The 15,529-nt window shown below is 50.5% G+C and overlaps 1 long non-coding RNA gene across 2 annotated transcripts; it reads left to right on the top strand.

The window, feature by feature from the left end:
• On the top strand, nt 1–15,139 carry LOC105737692. 2 transcript variants are annotated; one of them, XR_004026394.1, is made up of 3 exons: nt 1–147; nt 13,333–13,474; nt 14,736–14,814. It is a non-coding gene; the product is annotated as an uncharacterized LOC105737692 (long non-coding RNA). The 2 variants fall into 2 exon arrangements; XR_001113365.2 differs by lacking the exon at nt 1–147 and adding an exon at nt 3,464–6,037 and having other exon boundaries at nt 14,736–15,139.
• Nucleotides 15,140–15,529: the final 390 nt, after the last annotated feature.

The raw sequence follows: 15,529 nt of genomic DNA, 5'->3' as shown, positions 1-15,529 counted from the left end.
ATGAAGTAAACACATGGCAGCCTCTCTCTCCCACTGACGATACAATTGATAGAGGGCATGGTGCAGCTATTTGAATGATCCGAACAGTAAATACCGGCAAGTGGATGGGTGAAAACAACCAGGATTCCAAGTACCACAAAGCTGGTGGTGAGTTGTGCACACTTTTTCCTCTGGAATCTCTTGAGCAGAACTCAGCATGGCCTGAAACCCAGGAGTGAGCAGCACGGTGCCGACAGAGAGTTGCAGAAGAAAACCTCTGGTTCTGGCTCAAGCAGTGGACAAGGAGACTCCTGAAACTCAGAGCCTGGGGGGACCCCTGATGGTTTTCTTTACTTTCTCTCCATTCTCACATTCCAGCCACCAGAGAATGCAAGAGAGGAGTAGCAGTGGCAGTAAATGTGGCATCAACAACAACAACAAAAAAGCAGGGACTAGGACTCTGAGGGAGGGAAGCCTATATTCTGGCCTCAGGGTGCTCTTTCTTCCTGCCTGGGGGTCATATACCACCTGTGGGCACCTCAGGACTCCTGATAACCTCACTTTTACCTGTTGCCTTTTTAGCCCAGGATCAGTAGGTATGGGGGTACACATGCTCTTGAGGACACAGCAGCTGTCATATCAGGGAGCCTGGCTCCAGACCCCTCTGTAAATATCCCATGGCTGGGCCCTGCCCATCACCCCACCCAGGCCTCCTCAAATGAGGAGCTAAAGCTGCCCCATGGGGCCAAAATGCAGAGGGTGGGGATAATGAGCCACTGGCCTTCTAGAACCTGGCATGGTCCCTGAGTCAGCCATGACACAGGCAGGGAAGGAGGGTGGGGCTGGGACAAAGCTGGATCTCAAGGGAGTTAGATTTGTTCAGCTTAGGGGAGGGGAGCAGAGGAGATGCTCTAAGATGTGGCTTTACCAAATGTTTCAAGGACACGGATGGACCAAGCAATGGCACCTGTGATGAAAGATTGAAGCCCAGGAGGTGGGGCTCCTGCAAATCTCACTTGACTATTCTAAGGCTCCACAAAAAGGAAGGTTCTTAGCAATCTAAATGGGGCTTCATGGGTAGGAAAGGGAGAAACTGGTGTTTCTTTACACAAGTTTTGCTAAGCACCTCATATGTGCTATGATAACTAATCCTCACTAAGCCCATGACACAAAGACTCATGTTTTAGATGAACAAGCTAAGATATAAAAAGGTTAAACAAGAGACATCCAAGGTCACAGTCCTAATAAGGGACAGGGCTGAGTAAGCCTTCAGTGAATATATTCTCCTACCCCAGTATGAAACCCAGAAAAGTCCTTAATATCCCAAGTCATGGATCCTAACACATGGGCCATGAACTTCAGAAGACAGAGCCCAGCAGCAATGTGAGGGAGATGTAGAAATCAAAACAACTCACATTTAGTAACTTGCTGAATGCTAGACACTCTTCCCCATGTTGTGAGAAATGAAACAACATAGCCCCATGACTTTGAGGTCTTTACAAGCCTCCCTGAAGAACTAGCTTCTCGAGCTGACAGACAGGCATGTTTTCACAAATTTACCAGGTACCTGTGACTCTGAGGAACACACCTCCTGGGCAAGGATGGATTGGCCAGAAAATCACTCAGTCCAAGGTGGTTCTTACAGCCAAGAGAATTCACGGGTGCTCTTAGTGGTTCTCAGACCTGCTTGTCTCATTTATTAAAGCTCAACTAATGCCTTGAAGGGGAAGAAATTAGCTTGCCATCCAGTTAAGAATGACTGTTGTGGCCTGGCGCAGTGGCTCACGCCTATAATCCAAGCACTTTGGGAGGACGAGGTGGGAGGATTACGAGGTCAGGAGTTCGAGACCAGCCTGGCCAATATGGTGAAACCCTGTCTCTACTAAAAATACAAAAATTAGCTGGGTGTGGTGGCACGCGCCTGTCGTCCCAGCTACTCAGGAGGCTGAAGCAGAAGAATCGCCTGAACCTGGAGGCAGAGGTTGCAGTGAGCAGAGATCGTGCCACTGCACTCCAGCCTGGGCAACAAAGCAAGACTCCTTCAAAAAAAAAAAAAAAGAATGACTGTTTTTTCTGAGGACCAAGGAGGCCTGAGGAGGGAGCAAACTCCTTTGGAGTCTGGGGGATGTGGTTGTGTGAGCTTGTGGGGGAGGGCAAACAGTGTGGGCTATAGGGCGGTGGCCTGGGGAGAACAAGAAGGTCCTTCAGCAGCCTAGATAGGGAGAAGCTGCTTGTCTCTTCGTGAGTGAGGAAAGTGAGGTTTTATTCTATGACCTCAGTTCCTTAATTTGTAAAATGGCATTGGAGAAAGATCTAGCTCAGGGGGTTGTATATTTATAAACTGTGAAGTGCTAAAGTAATTAAATGCATAACACAGACTTGGAGAAGTGGAAGTGCTAACGGCCTCCATTATATTAATTATATGCATCACTGAGCACATTGTAATCAATGGCAGCATATTAATGATAACATTGGGCATATTGGGTTCTAGAATCACTGAACTGGCACAGCAAGTATTTCAGAGGCCATCCAGCCTGGTCTTCCTTATCTGATGTTAGAATTCTCTGTAAGATATTTGTGCTAAGGAGTACCAATATTTTCCTCAGTAATACTGGACATGTTGGATATCAGAGTTCATCCGGCCTGGGAGAGTGGGTAATCCTGCCTGTCCCCCATGAGGCTTCCCCAGGTTGACCAGATCCACTCTTGCCCTCCTAGATCCCTGAGCACAGACAGATTTGGCATCCAGAGTAGGCTGTGGTCATCATCTGAATGGAAAAACCAGCTATGAGTCAGAGCTTAGACTGGAGAAAATTTCTAAGGAGGTGGGGCCAGCTGCTTACCTCCCCCAGGCCCAGCAGAAAATTGAGCCTCACTGTCCCAAATGTGAACTGAAAGGCATCCAAGAGCCCTTGATATAACTTCAGACATAAACAACTTAAGCAAAGGGTCCCAATTCCCTGGGAGTCACCTCCCCACCCACATGAGGATGGCACTGCTGCCACAGTCATCTGTGACCCAAGAGTCATCCTTTCCACCATTCTTGGTACAATCACCAAGAAACCACACCAGAGAAACCACACCCCATAGCTCTCCCCAGCCTTGCCCAGTGTGCCAGTGGTGAAGAAGCCATTCCTTAGTGTTCTAGAACCCCCTCTGCAAAACGTAATTATGCATAAGAAGATGGTCCCCACTCCCAGCACATCACAGCTCTGCTCTAGGGAGCCTGCAGGGTGACAGGAGGCCATTGCTCCTCTAGGGGAGATGGGAGTCCCTCCTTTTTATTCTCATCCCCCTTCTGTCTCAGGTACAGTCCATCTGGTTGTGGTGGAAAGTAACAATAAACTCTTGTCTTAATCCTCTTCACCCCCAAGTACAACTTCAAGCAGTAAGAAATACAATATAAAACCTTCATTCAAGAACCCTGTTCTCCCCATCCTGATGCAAGGGTGGCTCTGTTGGAACAAGAGTGGCTGCCCAGGCCCTTTGAACCATGGGAGAAGATGTTCTGAGGTCAACTTCAAGACAGGGCTGGCAGTACTGGGACACTTGGCTGAGAAACAGGGGGCCTGCCCAGGTGAAGAGCTTCCCCTCATGGATGTAAATGGAGGGTCACAGCTGAGCTGCAGGAAGGGAAGGAAAGGAAAGGAAGGAGCAAGGAGGATGGGGGCACACTTTCTCCTCATACTGGGATTCCAGCTCACATCCCAGTCCTTCTCAGTGAGCAGTCATGAGAACCTCACCCCGAGAAAGGAGGCAGCAGTGGGGCTTTTCTCTAGGTGCCCTAGCTCTCCCTCACCACTGAAGTTGGAGACTAGACACCTTGGGTGGTGGAGGGGCAGAAACATAGGCTCCAGGTCCTATAAGCAGATCCCTCTACAGATACCTGGGGCTCAGATGGTATAAGACAGGAAGGAGGGAGCCTGGGTAGGGTCAGGTGGTGGCTCCCCACAATTAGAAAAGGTGGCTTTTCTGCATGCATTTCTTTGGATGGGCGAGGTGGTCTCCTGCCCTGCGTTCTTGCTTGACCAATAATCACAGGCTTTGATTCTTGTGAAAGAACAAGAAAGTCAGGAGACATCTGGAAGAAAGGCAGCAGCAGGAAGAGCAACACAGATGCAATCTAGTGTCAGGTACAGCCCGGCTTACTGTCCCCAGCTAGGCAGCAAGGTCAACCAGCCTGCCCCACAGAAACCAGCAGAATGGAGCACTGTGATTGTGATCTTTTTTTATGTATGACACTTAACTTGAGATCTGCTCCCTTAACAAGTTTTTAAGTGTACAATAAGGTATTGTTAACTATGACAATGTACAACAACACTGTACAGCAGATTTCTAGAATGTATTCACCTTGCATAACTGAAACTGTGTACCTATTGAATAGCAACTCTCCATCTCCCCCTCCTCCCAGTCCCTGGCAACCACAATTCCACTCTCTGCTTCTGTGAGTTTGACTATTTTAGATACTTCATATAAGTGAAATCCAGTAATCCCACTCCTGGGTATTCATCCAAAAGAATTAAAATCAGGATCTCAAACATGCACTTCCATGTTGATTGCATTATCCACAACAGCCAAGATGTGGAGGCAAGCTTGGTGCTCATTAACGAAGGAGCGGTTTAAGAAAAGTGGAATACACATGCAATGGAGTAAAATTCAGCCTTAGCAAAGAAGGAAATCCTGCCATATGCAACAACATGGGGGGTGGTGAGGGCTTTCACTAGAGGTAGGGGTGGAGAAGGAAGCTTCTTAGGGTAGTTTAAGGAGGTAGGAAGCAACATCAGTTTGGCCACATCTCCTTCCTGTAGGAAATACAAAATCCAAAGAGACACAAAGAGAAGAGAGAAAGAAAATATAGCAAACATTCTAATGCCATCTTTGCTATTGGACTTGTGCACTGTGCTGGATGCTTTACTGCCATTTCTCATTTCACCCTCAGAATAACCTCTGAAGAGGTCATTGTAGTTCCCATTTCACAGACAAGGTCTCTGGGCTGGTAGGGGGCCTGGGTAGGATGGTTATTCATGAGCTGATAAGGAGAATCTCAGGCCACCGCAGTGGGTGCTCTCAGGACCATTCCAAGGCTTTCTGGCTAGGAGTCCAGGGGAACATCACCTGGGGGCTAGGGAAGAGCTTTTGGAACCAAGAGCTCCAAAGGCTGGGATTGCCCAAGAGGACAAGGGGGAGGGGCATGTTGGGCACCTTGCAATGAGGTGATTCCAGACGCAGGCACCCTGGCTCGCCAAATGTCTCGGAGGGCTTGGGCTCCACAGGCCCTCTGCTATGGAGAGCTTTTCTCAGCCCTTTCCACCGACTACATGATTCTAGGAATCTTCTTCTGTGGAAGCAGGAGCTTTGGGAATCTGCTGGGCTGAGGAGGTAGTCCTCATCCAGCTCCATGCCACTAATGACAGCTCCAGAGTTTTGCTCTCACCAACACCCCCATGCTTCTGCTCTGTAAAGATATCACATTTACATATTTACCTTCTTGCCCCTCCTACTGTGTGAACCACACTCACATGTGCACACACGAAGGCTTTGAGCAGCATTGAAATTGATCAAGCCTGAGTTTCATAGAACAAGTGTCCTATCTGCTAGAGTTTGGCTGTACCTTGACCTCAGATATCTGCCATTCCGAATGGAATGCCCAGCTCTGGGCAGGCACTGGATGAGAACAACCGTAAGCTGAGGCATCTGCTTCTCCCTCTTCCTCCACCTCCATGTCAAGGGCATCCCCTCATTACAAACTGGGCCTGGGGTGGGAGTATAAGGCAGGGGGCAGGAACTGGGAAGCCCCCTCCACCCCATCTGATTTCAGACCTGCCTCCTCAGCGCCCCATGTCTGACCCAGCTATATTTAGCGAGCTTAATTCAGTAACTAGAGCAACTGGTCTAGCGCCCTCCCCTTCCAAGGACTCTGAAGGGGCCAGTTTGTCACACCTTTTAATCGTCTTCCATTTCTCCAGGCAACCAACACAAAAGGCCTGGACCAGGTGGTGGAGATGCTGGGGCTCCTACACAGAGGCTCTATTTTCTGTTTTGCATTCTTCCAGGCCGGGTAATTATGGATCTGTCCTCAGAGGAATTCTGTTTCTTAGCATCGGCTGCTAGAAAGCCCATTTATGTCAGTCTGGCCTCACCACTTCTATCAGTGTTACACTGCAGAGGACCGTATCACTGACTTGGCGTCTGCCTGTGGTCTAATGTGAATGCATTCCCATGCACACGCCAGCGTGCAGTGTGTGCGCATGTGAGTGTGTGTGCATATTGGTTTGTGAATAGAGCACTCCTTGATCAATCAGTCTTTATTGCATGCCCGCTTTGTGCCAAGCCAAGGTGTTACAGATGGAAGTGCACAATAGTGAAGGAGAGGGGCAGAATCACTGCGCACATTGCAGTTTTCGTTGTGGTGGAATCAGTAAACCAACAGATAAGATCATTTGAGGTAGTGAGGAATGCTGATGGAATTACAGCAGATCGATGCCTAGTAAATGAAGGGTAGGTGAGGGTGGGGGTGGCCACAGTCGCTACTTTAGACGGGGTTGTCAGGCAAGGCCCCACTGAGTAGACAGGATGAGCTGGAGGTGGAGCCTTCCGGGCAGAGGAAACAGCAAAGTCAGAAGCCTTGTGGGGAATGGGCTTGGTGTGTTTGTAGCTGGAGAGAAGAGGCTGGGGGTGGGGGAAGATTGGTAAGATCTGAGGTCAGAACTAGAGATGTCTGCAGGGCTCAAGGAGTCAGAACTCAATTCCCTCCTGTGTCACTTACTAGCTGTGTGACCTTGAGGGAGTTATTGAAACTCTCTGAGCCTCTGAGGGGTAATGACAGTACTTCCTTTAGAGAGCATTATGGCGATGATGGAATGGGTTCACATTCGTAAAGGGCTTAGCACAATAGCCGGCATATACATCAGCTGTGGTTTTTTTAAAATAAGTATTTGCTATTGTGATCAGCCTTCTTGTTATTACAAGAAAGGAGCTTAAATTTGAAGAAGAGTCTGTTTGTCTGCTGGAACAAGTTTTGGAAATTATCAGAGACCTGAATTTTACTCCCTGGTGTGTCTTCAAGTCCCTAGGTGTCCAGTTCCCTTAAGGCGTTACCAAGACAATCCTTTGAGACCCTAGTTTAGTGTCCAGCACAGGAGGTGTCTCCTAAGGGTGGGGGTCTTAATTAGTGGATGGTGTCCTTACCCAAAAAGAGTGAGTTCCAAACTCATCCAGAAGAGCAGCCTAGGAAGCTAAAGTTCAAATGACTCATCTGTTCACTTCCAGCAGGGAAAGAAGGTGACTGAAGCAGGGAGAGGGAGGGAGGCACGGGTCTGGAAGAGACAGGACAGCAGGACGTGATGCCCAGAGCCTTTTCTCTCGGCTTTGGCCTTGTACAACTATAGGGATGCCTGGTGAGGATGGAGGCTGGAGGGCACGGGGTCTAGTAGGTGCTGGTTCGGGGCAGGCTTCTGCCTCATTTTTTTCATCAGTCATCAATGAAGAAGTCAGTTGAGATAATTGATAAGATCTTTCCTAGTTAACCCCACTCAAAACATCCATTGGAGGCTGAGCTGGTTAGTGAGTTAGGGGATAAAAGGAAAGAATTTGGAGATGAGGACCTTTTGAGCACAATACACCTTGAATTTTTGGATTGTGGTAGCCTTGGGGATAAAGTGTTCGGTTTCCCCTTTGCAAGCTGGAGGTGCAGAAGGAGATGGTATTTGTGGTCCTCCAAGCTAGATTGCCATCAGACCCTTGAGTCTGCAGGCTTGGCCAGGATTTCCATCTGACATCCCTGCCCTTCTCCCCAACTACATGGAGAGAGGCAGTGACAAGTTCTGCATCTTTACAAGCACACATGCATACCCTACAAGGCACGGGCTTCTGAAAATTTACAGAGAAATCGCATTTTTGTAAATCAAATTCCATTTTCAATGCACTTTGTTTTCTTATTACTGAAAGAAGCCCTGCTGCAAATCCTTTTGTGAAGCAAATATCTCTTTCCCCATAAATATCTCCTTCATATTTAGGCTCTTTTTTTTTTTTTTTAATTTTTTCGAGATGGAGTCTCTCTCTGTCATCCAGGCTGGAGTGCAGTGGCACGATCTGAGCTCACTACAACCTCCGCCTCCCAGGTTCAAGCGATTCTCCTGCCTCAGCCTCCCGAGTAGCTGGGACTATAGGTGCGAACCGCCACCCCCAGCTAATTTTTGTATTTTTAGTAGAGACAGGGTTTCACCATGTTGGGTAAGACGGTCTCGATCTCTTGACCTCGTGATTCACCCACCTCGGCCTCTCAAAGTGCTGGGATTACAGGCGTGAGCCACCGTTCCCAACCTATTTAGGCTCTTAAAGTATGGGAGCCCCTCTCTGTTCAACTGAGTGTGAGTATGTGTGTGTGAGAGAGCGTGAAAGGGCTTGTGTGTCAGTGTGTACATGTGTGTAAGTGTGAGAATGTGTGTGTGTGAGAATGTGTGAGTGTGAGTGTATGGTCAGTATGAGCGTGTATGTGAATGTGTGTGAGAGAGAATGAGAGTGTGTCAGTGTGCATGTATGTGTGGGAGTGTGTATCCGTGGGTATGTGTGTGTGTCAGTGTGTATATGTGTGTGTCAGCATGTCAGTGCATATGCATATGTGTGTCAGTGTGTGTGGTGTGTGTCAGTGTGTACATCTGAGTGTGAGAGGGTGTGAAAGAATGTCAGTGTGTGTGGTGTGTGTCAGTGTGTGTGTGTACATCAGTGTATGTATGTGTGAGGCTATGTGAATGTGTGAGCATGTGTCAGTGCATATTTGTGTATCAGTGTGTGTGTCACTGTATGTGAGTGTGTGTCAGTGCACATGTGTCAGTGTGCATGTGCTTGTGTTAGTGAGTCAGTGTATGTAAGTGAATGTGTGTATGTGTGTGTGTCAGTGCATATGTGTGTGTCAATGTAGGAGTTTGTCAGTGTGTCAGTGTGTATATATGTATGTGTGTCAGTTTACATGTGTGTCAGTGTATGCACGGGTGTGCATCAGTGTGTGTGTGGGCATGTGTGTGTGTGTGTCTGTGTATGTGAGTGTGTCAGTGCATATGTATGTCAGTGTGCATGTGTATGCAAAAGCAATTGTGTGTCAGTGTGTCAGTGTGTGTGTATGTGTGTGTCAGTGCATATGTGTGTGTGTGTCAGTGTGCATGTGTGAGTGTGCCAGTGTGTATGCAGGAGTGTGTCTGTGTGTATGTGTGAGAGTGAGTGTGTCAGTGTGTGTGTGTGTTGAGTGTGTCTGTGCATGTGTGTGTGCCAGTGTGGGTACAAGAGTGGGTGTCAGTGTGCACATGTGAATGTGAGAGTGTGTGCATTTGCATTCACTCTGGCACATGAAAGGGTTTCTGAATGCACGGTGCTTTTCTCCTCTCCCGGCCTTGCTGTGGTATGCTGCTGGAGAGAGACACTGTCCAAGCACGGGGCCGACCTGGCGTGGTTCAGCCCTCCATTTGGGCACACCATCCTTTGTTCCTGGCCTCTGACTGCTGCTCCTTGTGGGAGTTGTCCCGGGGGCCACGTTAGAAGCAGGCACAGAGGAAACAGAATCGTTTCAGGAAAATGGAAATTGTGCATGCCTCCTGGATTGAGCCAGGGAAGGGGAGGCAGATGTGAGAGTGTAGAAGGGGTTGACTGGGGATTCTCCCAGAATTCATTCATGAGATTGCATTCTACAATCCATTATTCATCAGAGAAGATCCAGGGAACTACTGTTGTTTGCTTTCTGCCTGTCTGAAGGATGAAGACTGTACCCTTAACAGTTGTCGATTTAACTGCTGGGGAGAGCGGCTTGACTTCCCCTGGAAAGGCACTGCCACTTGTCTCACCGCCCACCCACACCACTGAGCTCTGCGTGGGAAAGGGTCCCCTTCCGTCTCCAGCCTTCTGCAGGCTGGTGCAGGAGCCAGCCAAAGAGCCTCTGGAAAGATTCCTTCATCACTTATTAATGGTCCCCGGCCTTGTCCCTGAAATAATTAGTGTTGGGATATTTTCCTGTCACGCAGTTAATTGCCATCTGTACTGCTTACCATGCCAGGGCACTGGGTAGCAATCTGGGGGCCCGTGGAGGGCTGTGGGGATGGGAACTGAGTCATGGTGTTGGCTGCCACAGCCGGGGTGGGAGGGGGAGAAAGGGAGCTTTCAGTGGGGTGTGGGAGGTGCCAGGGCTCTGGGCAGCTTCATCCCTCAGTTCACAGTCAAAGTGTTAAGAACCAGCTTCTCCCCTAGGAGGGGGAGAGGGAGGGAGCTGGGGTCCTGGAAGAAAGCAAGGTTCTCACCACAACAGACACCCACAGGATGCCTGGGAACCAGATTGTCTCAGGAATATCCGGATTCAGGATCTGAAGCCCTGTGTACTAGCCCTCTGTCTGGTTCCCTAGAAGCAGGGTTTGAGAGGAGATTCCAGCGTGTGGTTTGTTGAGTGAATGCTTGCAGGAGAAGCTGGGAGGGATCGTGGGGCATGATGGAGAAGCAGAAGGGTCCAGGCAAAGATGCCACTTCAGGGGAGGCCTAGCTGGGCCCAAACACACAGGGGCTTTGGGGCATGTACGGTGCATGGAGTTTGGTCTACCTGAAGACAAGAGAGTGGCTTTTCTGTCTCCACAGCAGTCAGGCCTTAGCGAAAGGCTATTCCCAGGGGAGGGGCTATGGTAGAGGGCTTAACCTCCAAAGCATCTCCCAGGGAAGTGGCTCCTGCTGGCTAAGGCAATGTGGAGGAGAAGGGTACAGTTATGAGCTGTCAGCAGCCACCACTGCAGCAGCTTGGAGTGAGCGCCCAGCTGGTAAAGGACATCTGGGTGGGACACCAACAACCTCTGATCCCCCCTTCCTAGCTGCTCTGAGGCTCTGTTTCCTTCCACGTCAAAGGGGGTTCAACAGCCTTCCCTTGCTCTATTGCAATGCAGAAGGGTAACAAACTGAGAGGGTGTGGCAAGGATCTTGTAACTGTAGTGTGCTGTGTAAATGCCAGCTAGTATCACTACACTTATTCCCATGCTGTTTAGTGGAAGAAATGTCCAGATTTCACTTTACGTGGAGCACAAACCACAGATGCTTGGCTGGATTTTTTAAGGCTTCTCTCCCCCATGCCCTTCTCCCCTGGCCTGGGCTCCTTCCGTTAGACAAATGTCCCTTTGACATGGCATTATTCTCTGGGATAACTTAGAAAGGACGTGGAGGGGATTACTTTTCAGTTCTGGGTCATGAGAGCTAGAGTGAGTCTCCTTTTTAGGTGTTCTTAGACCAGAGCAGGGGAGACGGGTAAGGGGAAGGCCTGAGGGCCAAGCACAGGGGCCTCAGCAGGAGGGCTCTTCCCATCCTCATCCATTTTGTAACCACCCTCAACCCCCAGAGGGGACAATGAATACAGAGGAAGGGCCCCTCCCCAACCCTGCTGAGCCCCTTTCCTATCCCCTGCCCCTTCCCCCAGCACACAGGAAAAAGGGGGGCTGCCACCAAAGGCAGCCCCTGTGGGCTGAGCAACGTTGATCCTGGCCATTCCTGGGAGGAGAGGAAATTGCTGGGGAGGCAGTGGAGGAGGCTGGAGGAGAGCTGTCCCTGCAGTGACAGGCCTGTGCGGAGGAGGGGAGGAGGCAGGCAGCGTCAGCAAGCCTCTGACTAGCTGAGGCTGAGAGTGCCAGGTCAGCACCGCTGACCTGCTGGGCCGACCTGCTGTTTGTCAGGCCTTCAACAGGGGGAACACAGTGACACTTGGGTGCTGCTTTCTTCTTCAAGGAAAGGACTGTGGTGTTTGAGCCAGATCCTTGCCCCCACCCCCTCCGCCCTCCCCCGTGTTGAGCCCTGTGTCCCTGTGCTTTGTTGTGCCTGGGTGTCCGAGGAAGACATTTTCCTGCCTGCCCTTTCCTGGTGGGGAAAGCTTTCGGGTCCACCCCTAGGACACAGCATACAAGCCTGGTCCTCTCTCGAACTGAGAAAATCCAGAAAATGGCTGGGCTTGGGAAAAAATGCATTTTGGTTGTCAGTGGCCAGAATGTGGGATTATTTCTGGGGAAACAACTAGGTTTTACTTTACAGGGTGCAAGCGTGTGTGTGTGTGTGTGTGTGTGTGTGTGTGTGCGCCCATAGACACAGCTGTCTATTGAGGACCAGGTCACACTGCACCCTCATCCCAGGAATCAGACCCCTGCCCAGAGCAGAGGGCCCTGGACACTCAGCAAGGACACATCTGATCCAGGACATCTTTGACCTCACCGCTGTTGGCCCAGCATAAGGCAGGAAGGAGAAGTGAGCTTGGCAGAGCCTCTGCCTTCAGGGTCTGGAGTCTGGGTTTACTCAGGGCAATCATGTGGGGGATCAGGTCTAAGGTGGTCTGGGTAAGGGAGACAGTGCAAAGCTCACCAACATGGTCAAGGAAGGCTGCATTGAGGAGGTGAGGCTTGAAATAAACGCAACATTTGAATTGGGAGGGAAGAAAAGAGAGTGTGTCTAAGGAGAATGTTTGTGTCAGCTAAAGTGTGGAGGCAGGAAGAAGAGAGGGCAGCCTGGCTGGGAGAAAATCATTCCAGAATAAACGATGATGATGATGATGATGATGATGATGATGGTAATCCTTATCATTATCAGAGCTAATACTAATTGACCACCTACTGTGCACCAGGCACCATTCTCAGAGCTTTACAGATTAGCTTATTTAATCCTTACAATTCCACGGGTAGATACTATTATCATTTCCGATTTTACATGGTTTTTATGTTGCTATAAAGGAATACCTGGGACTGAGTAATTTATTAAAAAAAAAAAGTTTAATCTGCTCACAGTTCTACAGGCTACACAGGAAGCACGACCCAATATCTGCTCCTGGTGAGGCCTCAGGGAGCTTTTACTCTTGGTGGAAGATGAAGCAGGAACAGGCGTGTCACATGGCGAGAGAGGGAGCGAGAGAGAGAGTGAGAGAGAGAACGGGGAGGTCCCACACACTTTTAAACAACCAGATCTCGCATGCACTCAGAGCGAGAACTCACTCATTATCACAAGAAGGGCACCAGACCATTCATGAGAGATCAGTCCCCATGATCCAAACACCTCCCACCAGGCCCCACTGCCAACACTGGGGATCACATTTCAACATGAGATATGGAGGGGACAAACATCCAAACTGTATCATGGGAAGAAACTCAGGCCCAGAGTAGATAATTAATGGGCACAAGGTCACATAGCCAGTGAGTGGCCAGACCAGGATTTGAACCTGAACAGCCTGGCCCTGGAGCTTCTGCTGCTATCGGATAGACCTTTCTAGACAAGCTAGCACACACTGAGTCCTTATTATGTGTCAGGCACCATTCTGAGCCTTTTATTCATGAAGTCTTCATTATTAATTCCATTTTCCAGATAAGAAAACTGAGACACAGGAAAGTCACACAAGATTATCGAGGTCAACACAGAGAACAGTGGAACCGGCACCTGACCCCAAGCAGGCGGAGACTTCGTGACCACACCACACTGCCACAGGGAACAGGCAGGGAAAACAATGGTAAGTGGAAGCTGTGGCATCGTACTCAGGCCTGTGGACATGTCCCCAGGCATTGGGAACTCTGGTGGGTTTTGATCGCCAGCAGGGAGCAGGGATATGGGGAGGAGGCACACAGCCGGGGGGCGGTGGGTGCCAACAGCCACGGAGGAGCCGTCCGAGGCTGGGGTTGGGATGGGGAGAGGGCTTGCCTCCTCTGTGGCTCCTGTGGCCTAGTTTCCTGGCAGCCGCCAGGTAGTGGGACCTGGCAAGCAGGTTATAAATATCCTGGACTGACAGCAAGGCCTTCATACTGACACTGATGCTGATTAAGCTGAATGTGCAGCTCAAGGTCATTGGCATGGCTATAGCTTTGCTTTGGGAGAGGTCTAGTTGAGGCAGTGCTAAGGAGGGGACAGCAGGGAGGCTGGGGTCTGAGCCCCTAGGTCCAGCTCAGCACAGACAGTGGCTTTTCCTCTCGTGTGGCCTGAGCGCTTCACTTCTGCCCTTACCACGTCTCTCGCCCCAGCCTCCTCTGTCCTCCCCAAGCCTGCCCTCCATGGGTTTTCCCAGCCCACTCAAGCCAGAAGTCAGTGGTGGGGGATGCGCTGGGCAGGGGGGCAGCCCCTGGCCTTTCCTGCCTTCTGCTTCAGTCACCCCTCCTCCCTCAGCACCTATCTCTGCCCACGTTTCCAGAGGAGAGTTGGACAGTGACTCTGGGTTGACTCAGCAAAGCTGCAGCTCCCTGAGGACTGTGTGTACGTGCATGTGTGCGTGTGTGTGTGTGTGTGTGTGTGTGTGTGTCCATGTCCACTCTGCTTATAAATAAAGACACTTAGAAATCTCAGAACCTCACAGCTGGACGAGACCCCCAGGTGAACGTGCTCTGGGAATGTGGCTCAGAGACATTCTGTGTTTACAGCTACAGCACAGGCATCTGAGTCCCAAGCCAGCCTCCAGCGGAGCCAGCCTTTGGATTGGTTCCATCCCAAAAAAGCCCCAGGAAGGCCCGGGAGCTATGCTGGGGTTAGGAGGACCTCAGCTGAAGGAGCTGGCTGTGGGCTGGGGAATGGAGGGGGCTGGTCCTCCACCCGCTGAAGGGACAGAGGCTGTGTGGGGCGATGCAACAGAGGCAGGAGTCAGCGCCAGCCATAGGCTTGTGTGGGGCTACAGCAGGCCGGGACTGCGGGCCAGCTGGGGTCTGAGTGAGTTCTGGGCTGTGCTGGGTATTGTCTACCAGCATTTAGCATTATTTCATATCCTTTATGTTCCCTCTATATCACAGGGGCTAGCAGGACAAAAATGACATTCCCCACAGTTTCTTGCTGCTTGGATCTGGCTGCAGTTTCAGTTTTGCCAGCAAGAGGCATTTCCATGAGCTCTGGACAGTGGCAGAGAGGCAGAGGCGCTCCTCTGCAGTGTGGTGGACGGTCCGCGGGCTCCTGCCAACGTGAGGATCTGCAGCAACTGGTATATCCATGGTCTTGTCACCAGCTTCCTGAATGCGGGGCAGCTGGAGCCACACTAGTGGTCCTTGCAGGGGCAGCAGCTGCCTCCTGGTCTCAGGCTCACAGCTGCGGGGATGTGACCTTAAGCCAAAAGCCTAGCAGTGGTCCTGACCTTCATTCGTCTAGGCCCTCTGATCACTCTATAAGCCGCTATTTCCCTTATTAAATCTCTTTCTGCGGGATACTTTGGGTGTTTCTACTTTCTACACAGAAAGCTGATTGATATATAGGACACGGCTGGGACAGGAGGATGCTGGGCTGAACAAAGGAGGGGCCTGGCCCTGATTCAGAGGCCAAGGAAGACTCTGACACTGGTGTCTGTGATGAGGATGTGATGTGGTTGAGAAAACCTGCAAGCTTCAGGGTCAGAGGCTCTCGGGGTAGGCAGGGACAGACCGTCAGCTGGGCTTCAGTGACCCGCTGTGGATGCTGGAGGGGAGCATTGCAGAAATCTCAGCAGGTCCTTTCAAAGGTGACCTAGAACTGCCCTCGTGCAGAAACCAAGGGCTGCTCCCCTGCAGAGAGTTGAAGGAGATGGGTAAACAAATCCAGGCCACGGCTCACCCAGAGC

This window comes from Nomascus leucogenys, chromosome 17 (assembly GCF_006542625.1).
Source record: "Nomascus leucogenys isolate Asia chromosome 17, Asia_NLE_v1, whole genome shotgun sequence".
In the NCBI taxonomy this organism is placed as follows: domain Eukaryota; kingdom Metazoa; phylum Chordata; class Mammalia; order Primates; family Hylobatidae; genus Nomascus; species Nomascus leucogenys.
The sequence above is the reverse complement of the archived record's forward strand: the minus strand, read 5'-3'. Positions and strand labels throughout refer to the sequence as shown.